The sequence below is a fragment of the Schistocerca gregaria genome, chromosome 1 (assembly GCF_023897955.1).
Source record: "Schistocerca gregaria isolate iqSchGreg1 chromosome 1, iqSchGreg1.2, whole genome shotgun sequence".
Classification (NCBI taxonomy): Eukaryota; Metazoa; Arthropoda; class Insecta; order Orthoptera; family Acrididae; genus Schistocerca; species Schistocerca gregaria.
In genome coordinates, this window is record NC_064920.1 from 686,006,728 (window position 1) to 686,029,120 (window position 22,393).

A 22,393-nucleotide genomic window follows, 5' to 3' on the forward strand; every position below is an offset into this window, starting at 1 on the left:
GAGCAGCACATCTTGATCTCTCTCACAATTTTTATTTAAATAAAGTTTATTAAATTTCCAAAATTTTCTGGTGGAGAAGCAAATGTAAATTAAGTTACTTCTTATAGTAATAACAGGAAGAACCTGAAGGTATTTTTCCATAATTGCACAGCAAATGAGCAGCTAACCTGTTTCGTCTTACTTTTTTTTTTTTCATTTTAATGAATATACTAAAGTGTGTGCCAAATATCTGAAGTTTCATTAGTTATATTAGTTGCATGTTCTGTTACCTTATACTTACTTCTATATACCGCAATTTAAGATTCCATACATATAAAGAACAGTTGATTTGAATTATAGCTTCTACTATGGTTTATTCAGTTGGTGGATACAAGCACTGCTATTAAGTAAAAGTGATCTTTCCTAACAGATAATTGCATGTGGACATATAACACAATGTACTATTTATCTATATTATGGAAAGGATAGTTGCTATTCCCTACACAACGGACATACTGAGTTGCAGATAAGCACAACAAAAAGACCATTAGAAAGTGGGCTATAGGCCAACACACACACACACACACACACACACACACACACACACTCCACAATCAGTTTGCTGAGGGCTAGTCTCTCTCTCTCTCTCTCTCTCTCTCTCTCTCTCTCTCTGTCCAATGTAGGGTTTCTCAGCTGAAAGCTCACTTCCCAACAGTGCTTTTGTTGTGCCTATCTGTGATGCAGCATCTCTGCTACACTGTGTGATCAAAAGTATCTGGCCACATCCAAAAATATGTTTTTTGTATTAGGTGCATTGTGCTGCCTCCTGCTGCTAGGTACTCCATATCAGTGGCCTCTGTAGTCTTCAGACATTGTGATAGAGAAGAATGGGATGCTCTTTGGAACTCAGATTTTGAACATGGTCAACTGATTGGGTGTCATTCGTGTCGTACATCTGTTGGCAAGATTTTTATACTCCTAAACATCCCTAGGTCCACAGTTTCTGATGCGATAATGAAGTGGAAACATGAAGGGACACATACAGCACAAAAGCATAAAGGCCGACGTCGTCTGTTGACTGACAGACAACGCCGACAGTTGAAGAGGACCGTAATGTGTAATAGGCATCTATCCAGACAGTCACACAGGCATTCTAAACTGCGTCAGGATCCCCTGCAAGTACTATGACAGGTGGGTGGGAGGTGAGAAAACTTGGATTTTATGGTTGAGTGACTACTCATGAGCCACACATCACGCCGGTAAATGCCAAATGACGCCTCGCTTGGTGCAATTAGCATAAACATTGGATGATTGAACAGTGGAACAAATATGTGTGGAGTGACGAATCACGGTACTCATTGTGGCGATCCGATGACAGGGTGTGGGTTAGGCGAATGCCTGGTGAATGTCATCTGGCGGCGTGGTGTTTTGGTTTGGTTGTGTTTTTCATGGAGGGGCTTGTACCCCTTGTTGTTTTGTGTGGCACTATCACAGCACAGGCATACATTGATGTTTTAAGCACCTTCTTGCTTCCCACTGTTGAAGAGTGATTTGGGGATGGTGATTGCACCTTTCAACATAATAGAACACATGTTCAAAATGTACGGCCTGTGGTGCAGTGGTTACGTGACAATAACATCCATGTAATTGACTAGCCTGCACAGAGGCCTGACCTGAATCCTACAGAACACATGTGGGATTTTTTGGAACACCGACTTTGTGCCAGGCCACACCAACAGACATTGATACCTCTCCTCAGTGTAGCACTCCTTGAAGAACGGACTCCCATTCCCCAAGAAACCTTCCAGCACCTGATTGAATGTGTGCCTGCAAGAGTGAAATGTGTCATCAAGGTTAAGGGTGCGCCAACACCATATTGAATTCCAGCATTACCAATGGAGGGCACCACACACTTGTAAGTCATTTTCAGCCAGGTGTCTGGATACTTTTGATCACATGGTGTATAAGGTGAGTAGCAACTAATCTTGTGATACATTGTTATATTCCATTGTTGATTTTCCAGTGTAAGATTTTATTTATAAGTTGTGTATTTGCCTAAATTTGATGACTAGATGCTTCTAATCATAATCTTCTTAGCTTTGTTGCATTTTCTTCTTAGTAATTGGTTTTTATTCATAGCAAAGCTTGGCAGCAATTATATTTATTCATTTGTAAGTTGTGTCATCTATTCTGTATGTTTTTTCATTGATGTAACTTGCTCATGGGATCCAACATGGCTGTAAGGAAGAAAATAGCTGAAGTATCGAAACTAGTATAGACAATAAACAAAATTTATGTGAGCTTTGACACCTTCATAATCAAATCCAGTGAGCTCATAAATTCTCTATGCTCGCATGGAAAATACGAAGTTTTTGGATGTGACGAGAAAAGACTTAAAAGTGATCATTTTTCTTGTAACATACATGTTTTGAGATTATTATTTCACACTCAGTGTCTGTCTCTGAAATGTAGAAAAATATATAAGATGATCACGTGTAGTTATGCAAGCAGTTGCTACTCTTATTGTAAGTGTTCTACTCTTATTGTAAGTGTTCAAATAAGTTTTATTTATGTTATTATTACTGCTCATAACATGTAATTTTATGTTTTACACAGCTGTATGTAAACGTGTGAAATTTTAACAATTATAAATCACATATTTTACAACATACTACAATTACTATTATTCATGTTAAATTCAAGTTACATGGTCATAAGCCACTGCTTGAGTTGCTTTTGTTAACATCTTAATTGCATTTGGTAAAAAAGTTATAAACAACAGCTATTTTAACATATGGCATTTTGCTTACAATTAATTCTCTGTTAACCATGCAAAAGTATTTTTTTTTATTTTATCTTTTTTATTTTTTCATATATGAGGAATGTTAATTCATGTGGTCCTATTTAAAAACTTAGTACCTTCTTTAACTAGCAGAATGGTTTTCAGCGTATATGTGGCATGAACAGTGAGAATATTGAATTAAGTGAATATATAAGCTCAAAAATTTACATTCCAAACAAGTGTAAGACAGAATTTCATCAAATGCAGTGTTTGGACCACTCGGTTTAAAGTGCATAATATTTGTTTTTAAGTTGGCTCCTTCAGAGTGGTCTCTGTCTTTGCAGTAAAGTTTTCAATCTCTTCAAATGGGTGGGGCTCATTGTCTGCACAACAGACACCAGATGTGTCATCAGCATCATAATGATCAAATGCTTATTATCTTGAGAACTTTGGAAAATATTTACATAACATGGGAATAAGAATGGACCTAAAATGGGGCCCTGGGGAACGCCAAAAAGTGTCCAGTATTTTTTCATAATTACATAGAATATCATGATGTATTTTATCACAAGCTTTTGAGAGATGTGGGAGTACTCTTGCTGCTTGGACATTTTCTTTGTTTGAAGTACTGAATGGACAAATTTTACTGTTGCTGACATGCCAGTTCGACCTCTTCTGAAACAGTGTTGGGCATCACCTAAAATGTCAGCAGTGCTGTAATGTTTGAAGATTCCTTAAATATTATTGTCTCAGTAGTTTTGCTACGTGTTGAGATCAAGGCTTCTCGCTTTATGACTGCAGCCAGATTCAGCTTTCAGGAAATACACCATCTTCGAGAACACAGTTCATTAGTTGACCTAATGGTTTCACTAGTTCATGTTTGCGTTTCTTCAATATATATTGAGAAATTTCATACAATCTTGAGTATTTTTTGAGGCTGCTTATTGCAAGTAGTGTACTGCAGTTCTTTTTGTTAGTGGACTCAAATGTATGTTGTTTATTCTATATTGTGCAGACATTTTTGACAGTATGTATAAAGTAATTATTGAAAATATTGCTAACTTGAATGGGTCAGAAATATCATTATTTACTGTTAATTCTACATTATTAATATTCAGTTTTTGTTGTGTTATTTCTTATTTCATTTACAATTGACCAGCAGGACTTTGAGACATTGTCAGGGCTATATGTAAGGAAGTTGACCACTTACACATTTTTTAAAGCATTACTGGCACATATGTAATTGATGTATGTTTGAGAGTAATACGTACCAAAAAAAAAGACCAAGCTTCAAGATTTATTTTTTCATATTTATGTTAGTTTTGTGATAGGTTACAAATTTTAATATAATGACAGTACAGTCATCCTCCCAAGAAGAGCATGGCCCCTGCGCTAGGATGACATGCAAAATCGTGAAGCGTTCTACATTTTTTGAGCCGCCAAGTCGTCAGCTGAGTGGAAATGCTGGCAGCACCTCAATGCCCTTCACTGCTTGAGCAACACAAACTGTGGTGCAGATTGCTCTACTCTGCTGCAGCTCTACAGAGCCCTTGTTCAATCCCGCCTTGACTATGGGAATCTGGTGTATGGTTCTGTGGTGCCCTCAGCGTTGTGTTTACTGGACCCACTGCACTGTTGTGGCGTTGGCCTAGTGACGGGAACTTTTAGAACGAGTTCGGTGACCACCTGGTGGAGGCCAGAGTCCCTCCATTGAAGGCTAGTTGTGCACAACTACTGGCCAGTTACGTTGCACACATTTGTAATTCTCCTGTGCATCCGAATTACTATCTCCTTTTCCCAACCATGGCGGTTCTCTCGTACGCTGCATGTTTTTTTTTTTTCAGCTTTGGGAGATGGAATGGCATAATGGTACATACAACAAACTGCGTGTCATTAAGGAGGCTATAAATGTGTGGAGGTCCTCCATGCTGGCCTCTTGCAGGGACTCCGTGGTTCTCTGCCAGCTCCACATTGGCCATGCTTGGGTGTCCCACGGCTACCTTCTGCACCGTGAAGACCCACCTCCGTGTCAATATGGCACTGGGTTGACAGTGGCCCATATTCTGGTGCACTGTCCCAATTTGACTGCCCTGCAACAAAAATCTTGAGTTACTGGACTCATTGCCGCTAATTTTATCTGACAATGCGTCTTCAACTGATTGAGTTTTACATGTTATTCATGAAGGGGGGGTTTTATCATTTGATCTATGTTTTAGCACATGTCCTTTTGTCCCTCTGTGTCCTCCACCCTGGTGCTTTTAGGGTGGAGGTTTTAAAGTGTTGCAGAGTGGCTGGCTTCTTTTTATTCTTGTGGTCGGCCAGCCATGGTAATCTGCTTTCTTGTTTTGATCTCTTCTACATGTTTCTTACATTTCTCTATGGTTTTCTTGTCTGATTTTGTCCATTTTAGTGTTTGTTGCCCTTCTGTCATTCTTGTCGTTTTCGCCTTTTTATCCAGCTGTGCTTTGTATGTCTTGATTATTTTACTCCCATCCTTGTGGAATTATTTTAATTGGAATAAGAGACTGATGACCTAGCAGTTTGGTGCCCCCACCCCCCTCTTTTAAACCAACCAACCAGTCCTCCCAAGAAGAGTGTGAGGTGAGGTATTGAGCAATTGTCTTAAGCTTCCAAAATTTCCTTTTCACAACAAACGTGACATATTTTTAGCAGAATTACAGCAAAAATCGAAACCTAACTGGTACACTTGCAGAACTATGTCAGTGCAGTTGTATTGCTTTAGCCATGCGCGAAAGCAGTTATTATGTTTGCTAATTTTGTTTTCAAAATAATTATAGAAATCGACAACAAAAGGCAGCACCAGTCAAGGAACGGGTAGCAAGACTTTCGTACATTGTTCTCGTGTGATGTGAGTACAGTTTTCAAGTGATAGATGGCTCGTAAGTTGAGAACATTTCAGCCCAAACAGTACTTGGGTGCAGTCTTTGTCACACAGGGTTGTGTGTCAGGGTATGCTGGGACTTGGTCTTCAGAGTGTTAATGTCTTGGAACTGGCATTTAGATTGAAAGCTTGCTCGAGAGTGCCATTTACTCTTGTACTGAAACCTTTCTAAGGAAAGCCCTGTTTAAAACGTTATTTCATACAATCCTGTTTGAAATTATTCTCACTCTGTCCATGAGAAGCAGTGTGTGTGTGTGTGTGTGTGTGTGTGTGTGTGTGTGTGTGACGTAATAGGTATTTTCAGTTCCATTTCTTTTATGAAAACGATTTCTTAAAACATTGTAATCTAATTTTTATTAGATCTATGACTCAGTTAATATTTTGTAGATTGACCACCCATTCATATAACCCAAATTAGTCATCAGCATATATGCTCAGTGTGCCTGTTCAGATCAAGCTGATACACCAAAGAGAAGAAGACAGAAATGCATCTGTGGATTTTGCAGAGAGTCTTTCTTTCAGTACTTCGCAGAAGCTCCCCCAAATGGCTAATCCGGTACTGGTGTACATTTTCGGTTGCTTAGCTGACTTCCTCCAGGGGCAACAAAAATTTGATTTCAGGTGTTTAGTTTCATTATTGGCTGAAATTAAATTTGTTGTGGCACAGTCATTAAGAGGTACAATCTTATGTTAATGGTTTAACACAATAAGAGCAGTATTACAGTTAGAAACTGCATGTGGGTTCTGTCAGCATGACTAGCTGCACACAAATTACCCGCACTATATTCGTAAAATGCACTCAGCCTCGTGATGCCAATTGAGGAGCTACTCAATCGAATAGTAGCGGATTCAGTCAAGAATACCATCATAACGACTGGAAGAGTGGTGTGCTGACCCCACGCCCCTCCTATCCGCATCCTCCACTGAGGATGACACGGTGGTCGGATGGTGCCGGTAGACCACTCATTGCCTGAAGACAGAGTGCTTTTTTATATTCGTCCAGTATTTGAGAACCAGGACTCCGACCCAGGCCATAGTCATTCTTAGTTGAGCTAGAGATGTTGAAATCTTGATAAACCAGTCACAGTATGGTGCGTGATTTATCACTCTTCGGTGATACATTGTAAAGGGCAGGTAGAAACAATTTGAAAAGCTTTTAAGAGTGTTGCAGGGTAGATTGCGCTGAGGAATAATTGTTCATAAAAAAATTGGGCACATTGCAGCGTTCACACGTTACTTAGTGTTGAAGTTAGCCAATCAGGCTGCTGTGCACACAAATTCAAGTGATCCGCCAGGTGCAGTTATTGTCAGTTGTTCTCATTGTGTAGATGATAGCACACAAGACTGCTCAGCCTTTGGATCAGGTTCGATCCTTAGTGCTATCCAAGGTCCAATTTTTATGTCACTCTATTGTTTGGCTGTTAAGAAACCAAATGAATAACGCGTTTGACACAGTTTCTGGCGGGCCACTCAAATTTTTGTTCGTAATGGCCCATTTGACTAACTTCAGCACTAAATTACTTGGGAACGCTGCAACAAATTGGATTTATTTCTCATTACAACCTACCACACATCATCAGACAAGATTTTCAGACTTCCTGACCATTTTGTGTACATAGTACAACTTGACATTTATGAGGGAGCAGAGGAATGTGTGAAAGGTGGTTTACTTAGGCCAGTATGATTTGTTTCCGCCCATTGGCAATCTTGGCAAGGAAACAGTTCAGTGTGGCACAGCAATACAGTATTGCCGTAGGCATTGTGAGTGTAATGTTTTTCCAGTGTGCTGCCTGCCCTGCGAAGAGGAGATGGGTCTTGTTTCTCCCATACCTCTTCTCCCCTTGCAGCGGCCGATGTGCTAGATAGCGATTGCATACTTAGTTCCCAGTGTGCCTGCTAAAACTGTCTAATTGAATTGTATTTATAGTAGACTTCAGAGTGTGAGTAACAGCTTCAATAATTTTAGATAACAGCATTTCATGCATAGATTACTTCTGGTTTTGCTATTTCGTTTGGTGAAACAGTGCAAGGAATATCCAGTTCATGGATTTGTTGCACGATGTACCAACAATGAGTTATTAAGATAGCAGCAAGTTGACATGCACTTAGGTGCATCAGAAAACTCCTTTCTGTGACTGAGATCAGTATTACAGCATGCTCATAAATGAAGGTCCTTAAAACAGCGTGGAATCATGACAAATAATGCTGCTGTTCCTCAACAATGGCAAAGGTTCCAGTATCAGCATATTACTGAATTGAAGTAGAGCAACATGATCGATCTCTGGGAAATGGATCTATCTGTGTGTAATCAGTTCTTTAGATAATGGTCACCTACAACATGATGAGCATTAGTCACAGAATGGTAATGATGCCTATGTGGCTGCAATGGGCTATACTTCTGTGCCCAGTATTTGCCCCATGCCGGAGCACTACAGTGCATAATGGCACTGTTTTAATGTTTTGACGCAGTTTGCTGCAAGCTGTACTAGTGACACACACATCCCACACTATTGGCTTCTGTGTACCAGAAATCACAAACATCTCACCCTGTAGGGGACAGCCAGTCATCATCCTGGCATGCCATGCGGCAGATGACTTCTTGTAAATGAGTAATACAGTTATTGTTACATGCCACCATGGTGGCCAATACTGACACCTTGAAGTGTTGAGTGGGATTTCAAACTCATTGATGGTTTGTGTCACCATAGTATACAATATGCACTTGCGATCCTCTGTATTTAGACCAATTGCAACAGGAAACACAGTGCTAGGTAGTTTTGGGCTGTATTGCCCTTCCTTCACGCAACTCTACACCCATATTTCATCAGGACTAAGCCGGCTCCATAAATTGAGGAATGTGCAAACTTTTTTGAAGAATAGCAGGCACCACGACTGCTTACTTGTCCAGCATATTCCATGGTCAGCCTCATTTTGTTTGTGTGACGAGGAAACTGCTCATTTTCACTGTGGTGCACTACTCAACCATGGAGAGCTTCTGTAAATGGCTTCATCATTGTGGCACTCGAGCCATTTTATTGTGTAGTGCTTTAAAATCAGTTTTAAACATTCATGCTTTTCGTAAAATAATAATTTATAAATGCCTAATTTCATTTCATTTTACTGTCTTTAAAATGTAAAAATTATGTTGTATTTATTACATTAGGTGTAAGTGTAATTCTCATGATACCTTATTTATGTTACAGACACAAATGCACCACATAATAGAAGATAGAAGGGAAAGAGGTAAGATGACAGTATGCATTTTTTTAAAGTGAGAATTACTCTGCTTATGCGTGATTTCTTATAGATATGATCTGAAAACTCTAATATAGAACAGTTGAAATTTTGCACAACTAACAGAATACCGACACTGCATGCTAATCTCTACAAATCAATTGGAAGGAACATCCGACTCATTATACTTGCCAGTGTTCTACTCATGTAGATTGCAATTTAGAGGATTCGTGTGCCAGAGTATTTTGTACAAAGTTGTTCTACACACAAAGAATATTTTGTAATACCACAGTTAGAATAGAAAAAATCTGCATGTGGGAATACTGAATGTACAGAAAAACATTGGCCTGGAACACTGGTGACATAATCATATTGTGTGCCGGATCGAAACATGAGCACTAATTCCTGCCTCCAATAGAAGAAATTTGTGCACTGCTGGAGTAATGGGGGGGAGGGGGGTGGGGGTGGAGCAGAATTCAATAAGATTCCATCACAGAGTTTGAATATATGGATGTACACATCAACTACCTTTAGCTGTGTTTGACATTTCATTCTCATTTCAGTTTTATTTGTGTGTAGTATAGAGGAGATGTTTTCAATCACTTATAGCCAACAACTTTTATAGAACAGAAGTACTTCTGTAATAACAAATGAAAATAGTATGTTAATCCATAAACCAAACAATACTGGCAGAATATTCATGTTAGTCACAATAGAAGTTAGTATGAGATGATTGCTGATTAAGCTGAATAAAGTTCAAGCAATACTTTGTTGGCAAGCAGGTGTTTAATAGTCAGAGTTCCCTTAAGCCTAGCAGTGGTGAAAAAATCACACATTCATAATTCGTAACACTGTGCACCCAATAAACTGTTGCTGTGGTCAGAGTACACAGACAGAGGTGATCAGGATGGCACCAGCTGAACAGGCTGCTACCGGGCAGCCTCATATTTGCCCACTGTGGAAATTCACATGACGAACTGGCAAAATCAGCAGTACGCTTACTGTAGGTGCCCTTGCCATAGGTTACACATATCATAGTCTGTATCTTCCGTTTGCATGTGTGGCAGCATTACTAATTTTTCTCATTTAGTTGTTAATAGTTACTTGTTTTTGAAGAATTTTTCTGTTTTACCGGGCAACCTCATGCCAATATTTCAAAAGGCACTGTTATATTCTGTATCAGTGTCCAACTTGTTTTACATATTGATTACCTCTCTGCAGCCACACAGAAACTAAAAGCATCATATTGTCAGATGAGCATAACAGCAGGTAACAAAATTGTAGTACGATATTTCGAGAAACTGTCCCATCTCAGCACATATTTATAGACTGTCTTTCATAATGAACATAGGATTTTAAGGCTTTGTAGCTTTTATTACATTGAACTTAAAATTATAATTACTACTAAAAATGAAATAGAAATTCAAATTGCTTTTCCTATAGTTCTTCAGTGTGAGCATCATCATCACAGGGCACAGATTGAATTGATAGAAGAGTGCTTCCCGAATGTTGATCAGTGTGTCTGGAGTAACTGTTGCAACAACTGCTTCAATCCTGTTTCTTAACGGTGCGAGGTGACACCATGTTTAGCACACTGGACTCACATTTGGAAGGACGACACTTCAAGCCCGTGCCCAGCCATCCAGATTTAGGTTTTCCATAATTTCCCTAAAATCGCTGCAGGCAAATGCTGGGATGGTTCCTTTGGAAGTACATGGCTGATTTCCTTCCCCATGTGTGCTCCGTCGCTAATGACTTTGATGTCTGCCTCCATAGCGGAGCGGTAGCGTTTCCACCTACCACGCAGGGGCCCAGGTGTGATTCCTGGCAGGGGACTGGGTGCTGTGTGTACATCATCATTTTCATCATCATTGATCCACAAGTCGCCATAGTTGCGTCAACTCAAAAGGACTTGCAATATGGTGGCTGAACTCCCCCGCATGGGGCCTCTTGGCCAACAATGCCATAGGATCATTTCATTTCAATGACTTTGATGTCGCTGGGATGTTGAACCCAATCATCATCATCCTCCTCCTCCTCCTCCTCCTCCTCCTCCTCCTCCTCCTGTTTCTTAAGTCTGGTAGATCAGCTGGTGGTGGAGACACAAACATGTGATTCTTTGTGGACACCCGAGAGTAGAAATTGCATGTGTGAGATCGGGTGAATGTGGAGGCCATCTGAAACAAGCTCTGTCATCTGTACCCTTGCAGTCAGTCCATTACTCGTGTACAACATCGTTTAACAAATTGCATACTGATTTATGCCATTGAGGCACACATCATCTTACTGCCAAATAAAGTCCTGTTATTTGGCTGCTTCTATATTAGGAAAGAGCCATATTTCTAGTGAATCAAGAAATACCAATTACAGTTGCTTCCCTGAGAAAGAAATGCCCATAACATTTCCACCAGGGAGTGCCACAAAAAACATTCAATTTAGGGGAGTCTCATAGCAATTGTACCATCTTATGGGGTGCTGGTGCCAAACCCTGTGGCAGGCCATTATTTGCAGCCATGTTCATGCCATGAAGTGAAACCTTGGTTTCTATATCTATTAACATTTTTTTTGTGTAAAGTGTAAATCTGTTAGCATTGGATGACTGTAATTAGCTTAAGCAGTTGCCTCTTGATTTGTATTGTATTGTAAGCTGATGTGAGATCCTTAAGAACCAGGCCAGTTTCCATTGTGTTTTGGAAGCCTTTCTAAGTGTAGATTGTGGGGAACAGTACTCGAGCCCAAAAACTTTGTACATGTTCGAAAATCAACTTGGTATGTAGGAAGGTTGGCTTTGATGTAAGGAGTTAATACAGTAAGTAATATTCTCTGGAATAATATGTAGCTGGTACATAGTAGGGAAATTTGTCTGAAATTCTTTGGGTTATCTCCATTAAGTCCGACTGCTTTTCCTGTCTGCGATACTTTCAGGTCCTAAGTAATATCTTATGTTTACACTTCTTTCACAATGCCCTGCACAAGAGAGTAAGTAAATTTATTACAATTTCATAAACCAACCTCCTACGTTGATAGAATCTCAGTTGATGGCCCCCTGTAGCTCTGTCTTCCAGACAATCATCCTGAATGTCTCTCATTTACTGAAATAGTAGTCTACATAGAATTCACGGCAAACGACAAATCAAAAGACAGTTTAGAATGAAATTGCTCTTTCAGTTTTGGGCAGGGTGGATTGATGAGTTTTCTGCACTGAGAATGAGCATTTTGTGTGCTATTACCATTTTCAGCATCCTAGTTTCGCAAAACCAGATTTCCTGGATTGACTGCTTTGAAAGTACAGAACTCAGCAAAACATCGTTAGGGAACTCTTCAGTGTTTATTTCTAATATTAAACCCTCCTTGCAAGACATTTCTCTATAAGCTAGGCCATAGGAGTCACTAATAATAACTGAACTTGTTTTTAATTTAGTATTGAAAAGCTAATTATTAAACACGTTGTATGGTACTAATGCAGCTCTGTTTATAAATGTATACATGTATCAGTGTAACTGGGAATTTTAATTTTTTTTTCTTTGTCATATTTTGCTTTTGTTTTCTTTCAGTAACCTAAACAGTTTTTGATTTCTCTCTCTCTCTCTCTCTCTCTCTCTCTCTCTCTCTCTCTCTCTGTGTGTGTGTGTGTGTGTGTGTGTGTGTGTGTGTGTGTGTGTGTGTGTGTGTATGTGTGTGTGTGTCAGTGGGTTTCAGGTCAGGAAATTAAGATAGCATTTCCCTGTGCTGAATTGTTTTGCTGTTGAAAGTTGACACCCTCAAGTGTTTTTGATGTAAAATCATATAATGCACAGGCACAATGAGGTTCATAAATATTCGTGCACCATTTCAATCAAAGTGTCTGATGGAAAGTTAGGGACTATGTGTCCATCTAATGATACCATCCTACACACAGATCTGGCTTCAGCTCGAGGTATCACATTCACAAATGTTGATGAATGGTTCCATCTTGCCAAATCAAAACCTCATGTTTTCTTCAGGGCTCCAAAAATATGGAAATCATGTGGGTAGAGATCAAGATTGTATGGAGTATGTGTATGGGCTTTCCAGCGAAACTTCAACAGTGTATTCAAACCTAAAGGCACGACATCTTCAGGAAAGTCATGATGACCTTTTTCTTTGACTGCAAGAACCTGCAGCTCGTTTATTTTCTGTAATATGGTGTCACGACTAACCCGCAATGGAGTAATGTGGACACTGCAAAAATTGAAGCACTCCATCAGGTCCAAATTTCGAGGAGTGTTGACGATGGCAGCATTCTGTTGCAGGTTAATATCCATCCTGCATGTTGCCAAGGATGTTTAGAGTATGCTGCAGAAGTTCTGCTGGGAAACCCTTACACATCCTCCTGATCTGTCTCAATGTGATTTCCACATTTTTGGAGCCCTGAAGAAAGGCTTTCATGGCCGTCAATTTGCTTCGGATGAAGAGATGCGTGCCTTGGTGCAGTCAGGGATCGGCAGGCAACTGCTAACATTTTTCCATGAAGGCATTGTCCATCTTTCTCACCATTGGATAAGTATATTCACACTTACAGTGATTACTTTTGAAATAATAAACAGTTTACTTTTTTCTGTCTGTCTTGTTTTAATTTGACTGCTCCTTATACATAATCTTGCACTCCTTTTATTTTACTCCAGCTACCTTCAGATTTTAAACAGCATTTCAGTCAACATTGTCAAAAGCTCTCTCTAAGTTTAAAAATGCTATAAATGTAGATTTGGCTTTTACTAACCTATCTTCTAAGATAATACATAAGGTGTAAATAATTGTTACAATTAAAATATCTTGTAAGAAGTTTGTACTGTGAAGCTAAGGCCAAGTAGAATCACATTTCATTGGACTTTTCCCTAGATCAATCGATTTTGCTTGCCAAAACTTCCAAGTTCGTATTTGTAACTGTCTCTAAGATGTTTCTAGTCCGATGTCACTGTTATAACTGAAAGAACAATAAAAGTGTGTTAGAAAATATGACTCTTTAACTACCTACTGCTGTAGTAATATGCAAATAAATGAGCTGAGTAAATATCTATTATACTAACCAAACTGAAAATACCTTGCACTTCACTATGTTAGAGTAGCAAATTTAACAAGTTTCCTTCTGAACTGTCTGGGTACTAGGATATCTTATTGTGCACTTGCATCATCATTTTGAATAGGAGTGTTGATTGAATCATTGCTGGTGAAAGAAGTTTTGGTGGCCATATGGAAATCACCAACGCTGACTGTTCCTTGATTTAAATACATTATTAGTAAAATGGCAGCATTGTGCAGGTTCCGAACTGTGTATGATGTAAAGATAGAAAGCACATACATATCAGTGTCTTAAAAATTCTTGCATCATTTTCTATATTTAAGGCAATATTATGATATTACATTACAAACAGTTGCTGATGACAAGTTTTTTACCAGATTTGTTGGCATTGTCAGTGTTGGAGTCAATTTATTTATCATAATTTTTTTTAACTGTCAACATCCATACAGAACATATAACCAAAATGACTTTAAATCATTGGTAGCCAATCAAGTAGAACAAAAGTCATAGAACTAAGGCATTAGGCCTTTAAAGCTTAGATACTGCCACAATATAAAATAATCAGTATTTGTATTATATTGTAGCAGAGATCATTATGAGTATGTTGTTACAATGTGGTATATGAGAATAACATTGCAGTTGATGACAGTTACAATGATCAACAAAAGCAACATTTGAAATGCACATTGTCTTCAATGTGTGTGGCCAGCACTGCAGTGAAAAGGGGACTGGCGGCCAATGTGATTGATAAGCTACTAGAGGTGATCATCACTTGGTGGCATTAGCAGTCAGCTATTTTACTTTTGTAAATTCTTAATATTCTAATAAAATGTAAAATGACTAAAGATGTTAATGTATTTATAACAAAATTATATTCATCAGTACAGTTTTAAGATAAACTGACCGAACAAGACTTTAACAGATAACACGACACGATACTGGCCACACATTTACATGACATACAGTTCAATAGTTGTGCTTCCTGACCATTATAATGGTTGTTAACTGCAATTTTAGTCTCATATACCTTGTTGTAATGACGTATTCATGATGATCCCTGCTCTGAGGTAATACGAACACGGAGTAAAGTGTGTCAGTTATTAAGCTTTAATGGTATAACACCTTAGTTATACAGGGTGTTTAAGCTTTGAGACAACTGGGAAATCCGGGAGAAACTCAGAATTTTTTCATCCAGGTGAAAACCGGGAAAAACTTGGGAATTTTTTAGAATTCAGGGAATTTTTGATTGTTTCAGTCTTCAGTTACATTTTTGTAACTACTAATAAGACCTGATAAACAGCAAACTGTGTCAAAGGCTTTAGGAAGAAGACTATGGAATACTTTGTAACAATAAACTGCTGCCAACGAGCGTGACGTCACAACAGTTTACATTAGTTCGTTTGAGCAGTTGCCCATGGGCTCACGCTCTTGCGCAGTTGAGTTGCATATGGGCAGTACCTTCTTCCGCTTCCAGCTATTTGAAGTGTGGCTGTTAGCTGTATCAGCAATTGGAACAAGCTGCCAGATGCTATCCGGAAAATTTTTTCTGGAGTATCCAAGCTGCCAGATTCCCGCATGCGCATAGCTGTCTGAGTTGTAGTGGGGAGAGGGTTAGCCTCTATGTAAGCTGTGTTCATGTGTAGTGAATTTTCTGTTTCCTCTTCATTTACACTTATCATGTCAAATGAAAACAAAATGGGAGTCTGTGGTTGGGAGCTATCAAGTGAATTACAATACATTACCATAATTACGGAAGGCTGACATATGGTATTAGTTTCAGTTTTTTTTTATTTTATTTCATTTCCGTGTTTTTGGCAGTCTGTCGCCTTGCAGAACAATGAAGTTATTTTTGTCAGTGTGCTAAATAAATGTGGCTTTTCCTAATATTTTCCCTTGAGGCAGTAAAGTTATTTGAAACGAAGTGTTTCATTCCACACTATTGGCTAGTTTCAACTGTTCACTGAATTTCTAGTGCACATTTTCATCTTCTGACATGTATGAAATTATTTATTTATTGGTCCAAGAATCAGTTTTGTACATTTTTTGTACATGTGATAGGACAGTGGTAAACCTAGTTAGTTTACAATACAATCTGCTGATGATTACTGAGGTACGACTGGATCCACTTTTCAGACTGGCCTCTCGTTATTTAAGAAAACTGTTAATCCTCTAAGGAACATTTTTTCCATAATTTTCCTGAAGCCTGGCAAAACTGAAACTAGTCTATAATTAGCAATATCACTTTTTGTACACTTCTTATGCAAAGGTGTTACTTTTGCAGTTGTTAGATTATTTGGCTTACAAAAGCACATTTAAATCTCAATTTCAATGCTTCGGAAACTGATGTGGTGTTTTGAATCTATACTTCCATAATACAAATACAAAAATATGCAGTGGATCATAATATGAAAATATGCAGGGTAAATGTTGCTGCACATAACAGATCTTTCCAACCCCCCCCCCCCCCCCCCCCCCTCCACGTTTTTTCGTTCTCTGAAGTTCCACGCTGGTGTATAAAACATTTACCACTCATAGGATTGATATTTTTCCAGCTTCAAGGGAAAGTATACTGTCAGTTATCATGGGAAAGTGTATTTTCCACCTTAGAAGAAGTGCATTTTCATGTGGAAGGGGAAAGGTGCGATTTTAACTGGGGAATCTGGAAACTTTTTTGGTGTGTGTGTGCGTGCGTGCGTGCGTGCGTGCGAGCGTGCGAGCGTGCGCGCGTGCGTGCAACTATACACCTCTTACATGACTTTCGTTTTACTTGACTGGTTTGAATTATGTAAAGTTATGTTACCTATACATTCTCTATGAATGTTACCAGATTTTAATTATGTGTGAATTTTTTATCATCTGAAGATGGCTCATTTCTATCTCTAAACTTGTAATCAGAGTAAAAATTTAATTGTGATCTTGGCTTTGACGATTTTTCAACCCTTAATAGAGAGAAATGTAGTTATAGGTGGCAAGGAATTTGGTCTGAATCACCATGTCGTTTTGGGAAATAAAGCTTGCAATTTGGTAGAGAATGTGACAAGAGATCTTTTCTCTGCAGATATTTGGCTAAAAAGATGATCTGTACAATAATGTGCATTCCACTGCAAGAAAAGTTGGTTATGTGCATTTCATATAATGATGAATACATACAATCTACTGAAAAAGGAAATGGAGACATCCATGGCTATTGCTAATCATGTACTTGATTGCATTCATATTTTGTGTTCTGCAGGAAAGCAATGTTGAAGCTGAACTGTTTTGTAACAGGTTGTATCATGATAACAAGGAACTCCACATTACATTCAAAGTCATCCCGGATCTCATTTGTTGAATCTGAACGACATGACTTTGCCACTTCATTCAGTGATCTGGAAATTGCATTGCAGTTGTGGTATTCACCCAGTCCCTGATAGCAGATAGGTGGGTTGAGCCTAATTCATTTACAAGTTGTTCTACATCCATGATGACAAGGACAGTGTGTGAAAATTTGTCACAAACAACACAATACCGACCTGCTAGTGCCTGACTTTGCGAGCCATTGCTATCTGGAGTGGATGCTGTTGCAACCTTACCCACTCTGGCAATCTGATGCAGCCCAGCCACCAGCGTGAATACTAAAATGCAAAACAGTGGGTTTGTTATTCTGGTCTGGCCCAGCATCGACCGATCCAATGTGCAGTGTGAACACTGCTTAACATGACTTGACTGAGACTGCAAACATATGAAAAATTAACAGTCTGAGAAGAAAGGAATGGTGCAGGGGAATAAGGCCCACCACCCTCTTGTTGGCAGTGAGTGTATGCCTCTTTTTTTTTGTACAAGCAGAACTCACACTTGGACATACAAACCAATGATCCCTCTGTGTGGTAATGCAAAGAAGGCATCTAGTCAGTGTGTTGACTTGCTGTGCTGTCCAGTACTGTTACATGCATCTCCAGGCGCACATATAGAATGCTGGTTAACCTGCCAGTCAGTGCATCAGTACCAACACCAACAGTGAGTAGTGCAAATGCTGGATGCTGTATATTCGTTCTCATACAATTTTACAGAAACTATTGGATAAAAAAAAATTATTCTTTTATTATTTATAGCCTCATATGTCGGCTTCATGCTGAACTTCCTATCTTTAGTTAATCGTCATATTCAGTGTGATTCTTCCCAGTTAACCCACCACCTGAAATTAGAATAGTTTGCAGTAGGAAAGAGGAGTTCGAAGAGTTTAAATCTATTGCACATGAGATCACACCAATGAAGCCAATGAATTTCCTATTGAGAAGGACATAAAACAAGGTGGCTATATCCCCAAAACTGTTTTCAGCAGAAAAAGCAGTTTTGAAATTGATCTGGAAGTCAAAGGGAATCCAAGTTCAGGGAAAGAGATTCAATAAACTGAAGTTTGCTGGTGATTGTTCTATTTGCAAATAATATAGAAAAACATAAAATGCTGGTTAGCAAACTTAGGTTAGTCTGACCTGAAGTTGATCTGAAAGTGAACTATGATAAAACCAAGACCATGATGATGATGATGATGATGATTGGACTCTGCAGGGAAATAGTACACAACTGCAAAGGATCACAGTATGTCTATCTCACTCAGCTTATAAATATGAAAAGCGACCTACAACCAGAAACATTTAGCTCTATTAAATTGGGCTGGTGAGCTTATGGAAGATATTCTTCAGATTTGAAGTTTAAGATTTTGACTGAGCTGAAGAAAACAGTTTTTGGCTAATGTATACTGCCGGTAATAACTTACGGCTTTGAGACATGGACATTAAATGACTTCATTGTTACAAAACTAATAGCAACCTACTTAAAGAAAGAAAGCAGTTGGTATTGGACATAAAACAAAGATCATTGACATAATGGAAAAGCGTGAACATTTTGAAATGGCAGCGCGCTGATCATATCGCCTAAAGACAAGATGGCAGACAGTCAAAACAAGTACTACGTTGGAACCCAAAGTATCACAAAAGACCAAGGGTAAGACCACTGGACAGATGGGGAGACGTACGGACAGATGGGGCAAGGACTTGAGAAAGACAGCTGGATTTGATTGGCAGCAGAAACGGAAGAAGCTGCAAGAATTCTATGTTTGCACACTGACTCAGAGATCATATCATAAAGTTATCGAGTTGTTGTAGGTGATGGTGATGAGATGAGGTGCAGGAGGAGGAGGAGCTCCTATATTGCTGTGTATGAAATGTAGTTAACATAGTGAATTTTCTTGTAGGCTTCTGAAGTTTTTTTATATCTATCTCAAATCTCTAGATAATATATTTTATGTAGAGCATGCATTCCCACATCTGTGCACTACAATAAAGAGAACTACTCATAAAATCCATCAAATTTCATAAGTGGTTCCAGATATCAAAATGATTATTTGGCAAATAGCAACACACAAATAGGAGACTATTTTGCTGTTTGATTAATATATGAACCTTTCATATATATAGATGGAAGTAGTAACAGATCTTTTCAATGAATTAATATAATTTTTAAGGGCCATTTATAACTGATGAAAAAAGAAATTGTGTGGGCTTTTTACGACATACATAAAGAAATTTGATTTTTTTAATACTGACAGTGAGATTTTCATAAGGTGGTGACCCAGCTTGTCCTCAGTTGTTTGTGTCACAATTTCAGCGGAATTATTTATAGTAAATTTAAGATGTGTAATCTGTGTTTTGGTAAAAGAAGCCAAATTTAACTTTGTAAGAGGAGAAACCAACAACAATAGTTGACATACACATGCCAACATCACAAGGAGGAGATAGATAGATAGATAGATAGATAGATAGATAGATAGATAGATAGATAGATAGACCAGCCTTTTTCTAACTGCTTGTATCAGAATTTCGAAAATCAGATATTTGATTGTAAGGTGTACATGGGAGCAGATAAGAGATGCTGATCACAATTTAGTAATAATGAAGGCTAGGCTGAGGTTTGGGAGAATCATCAAGGGGGAAAAAAAATCAGTGTGAGAAGAGACACTGAAGTACTTTGGAATGATGAGGTGCATTTAAAGCTTTCTAAGACTGTAAGATTCTGCAAAAATGAATAGCACAGGAGACATTTCAGTTGAAGACAATTCTAAAATGGGCAATTACACAAATTGACAAGACAAATATAGGTACAAGGAAGGTAACTGTGGAGAAACCTTCAGGAGCAGAAATTGTCAGTTTCTCCACAAAAGAATGAAATACAGAAGTGTTAAGGAGGAGACATGTCACTGAGAAACAAAATAAGAAAGAATCACAGAAAATTCAAGGTGAAACAGGTGTGGGAAAAACTGATGAATTTCAGAAATAAATGGTCTTTGGAAGGACTAATTCAGCATATACAAAAGTCAAAACGACCTTCAGTGAAATTAAAAGCAAAGGCATTAATAGTGCAAGAGGAATCCACTGTTAAATGTAGGGGGAGAGTGCATAGGTGAAAAAGGTACATTGAAAGCCTCTATGACAGGGAGGAAATATCTGAAGATTTAATAGAAAAAGGAATTGGAGTTGATATCGAAGACATAAGTGATCCAGTATTAAGAGTCAGAGTTCAATTAATCTCGTTGGGAGATTGTACTCATATATGCAGAAGGCATACGTAACATCCCTTTGAGATTCCTAAAATAATTGGGTGATTTGGCAATCAAACGACTGTGAATGTTGGTTTTTTCTAATATATGCCTCTGGAGACACACCTCAGACTTGCAGAACAAATGTCATCCACACAATTCCAAAGCTAAAAAGAATGGAAAAATGCAAGAATTGTTGCACAGTCAACATAACATCTCATGCACTCAAGTTGCTGATGAGTAATATGCAGAGCATGGAAAAGAAAGTGGAAGATCTGTTATATGACATTATGTTCTACTTTAAGAAAGGTAAAGATGTCCTAGAGGCATTTCTCGAAGAAAGCCTTAAGAAAAAACAAGACACATCCATAGGATTTGTCTGTGTAGAAAAGTATTTGACAGTATAAAATTGTGCCATATGTACGAAACTCTGAGGAAAATAGGAATAAGCTATAGGGAAAGATGGGTGATACACAGTATGTGCAAGAATCTAGAAGGAAAAATAAGAATGGAAGACCAAGAATGAAGATTTCAGATTCCAGAGAGTATAAGACGGGGCTGTAGTCTGTGCTTGTTCAGCTTAAATGTCAAAGAAGCAATAATGGAGGTACAAGAAAGGTTCAGGATGTCAGTGACAAGATTCAAAACAGAAAAGACTATGATGAAATTCCCTGCTGACATTGCTATCAAAAGTGAAAGTGAGGCAGAATTGCAGTACCTCTTGAATAAAATGAACAGTCTAATGAGCACACACTTTGGAAAAACAGTGAAGTGAAGTAATATTGTAAGAACGAGTAATAGAACTGAGATTAGTAATAAACTTAACAACAGAATTGGGTGCCACAAAGTAGACATGGTGAAAGAATTCTGCTACCTTGGACACAAAATAACAAGACACACAAAGCAGAGAGGACATAAAATGTATGATAGCACAGGTGAGGAGGGCATTCCTGACCATAAGAAATAAACTAATATCAAGCAGCAGCCTTATTTTGAGAGAGAGAATTCTGTGGTTGTATGTTTGGAGCATGGCATAGCACAGAAGAGTGTCATGAATCTTGGGAAAACTGGAAACGAAGAGAATCGAATGCCTGAGATGTGGTACCATGGAAGAATGTTGAAAATTAGGTGGACTGATAAGATAACAAATGTGGACATTCTCTACAGTTGGCAAGGGAAAGAATTACAGAAAACATGACAAGAAGAAGGTGTAGGATGATAGGATATGTGTCTTCATGGAATTTTATGGTACCAGACAGAGCCGCAGAGGGTAAAAACTGTAGGGAAGGGCACAGATTGGAATACATTGAACAAATAATTTAGAATGTTGGGAGCAAATGTTATACCAAGATGAAGCATCGGCACAGGAGACACATTCGTGGTGGGTGACATCCAAGCAGTCAGAGGACTCAGGTCCCCACTGCTGTCCCCATCCCCAGTTAAAGCTTTTCCAGGGCTTCTACAAACAATACAGTGAGATGACATTGTTACAGAATATAAAGATGTGCAGATGAACAGCATCTAACACAGAAAATAGCACCTAGCTCTTGACATGTGTGTTAAATATATGTAAATAGTGAAAATATCAAATCTCATTCGATTAAGCAATCAGAAGAAAAATGTAACGTTCAACGATATATCTTTTAGGTTGAAGAGGTTAAAAAAAATTAGCCAACCAATTGCAAAACAAAGGTTTATTGGTCCTTGACCTAGGTTTCGATACTTCTAGAAATATCTTCTTCTTCAGGAGTGGGCCTTGATGATACATTAGATTATCTGAAGCCAAGCTGCTCTTGTCATATCTAAAATTGACAAAACAAGAACTATCCCAAACCATGGCTTTAGATAGCAGCCAGATTATATTTTGGATACTTCCAAATAAAT

At 38.5% G+C, this 22,393-nt stretch overlaps 1 protein-coding gene and 1 non-coding gene across 10 annotated transcripts in view; both read left to right on the forward strand.

Moving 5' to 3' along the window:
* The window catches only part of LOC126364463 (ran-binding protein 3), a 280,357-nt gene that overhangs the window by 21,213 nt on the left and 236,751 nt on the right, over positions 1-22,393 (forward strand). For all 9 annotated transcript variants that reach the window (XM_050008064.1, XM_050008059.1, XM_050008061.1 and 6 more), the window contains one exon: positions 8,867-8,906. The gene's annotated coding sequence lies outside the window, so the exon portion shown is untranslated. The remainder of the gene's footprint in view (positions 1-8,866; positions 8,907-22,393) is intronic.
* On the forward strand, positions 4,084-4,193 carry LOC126286675 (U6 spliceosomal RNA). Its single transcript, XR_007551715.1, has one exon. It is a non-coding gene; the product is annotated as a U6 spliceosomal RNA (small nuclear RNA).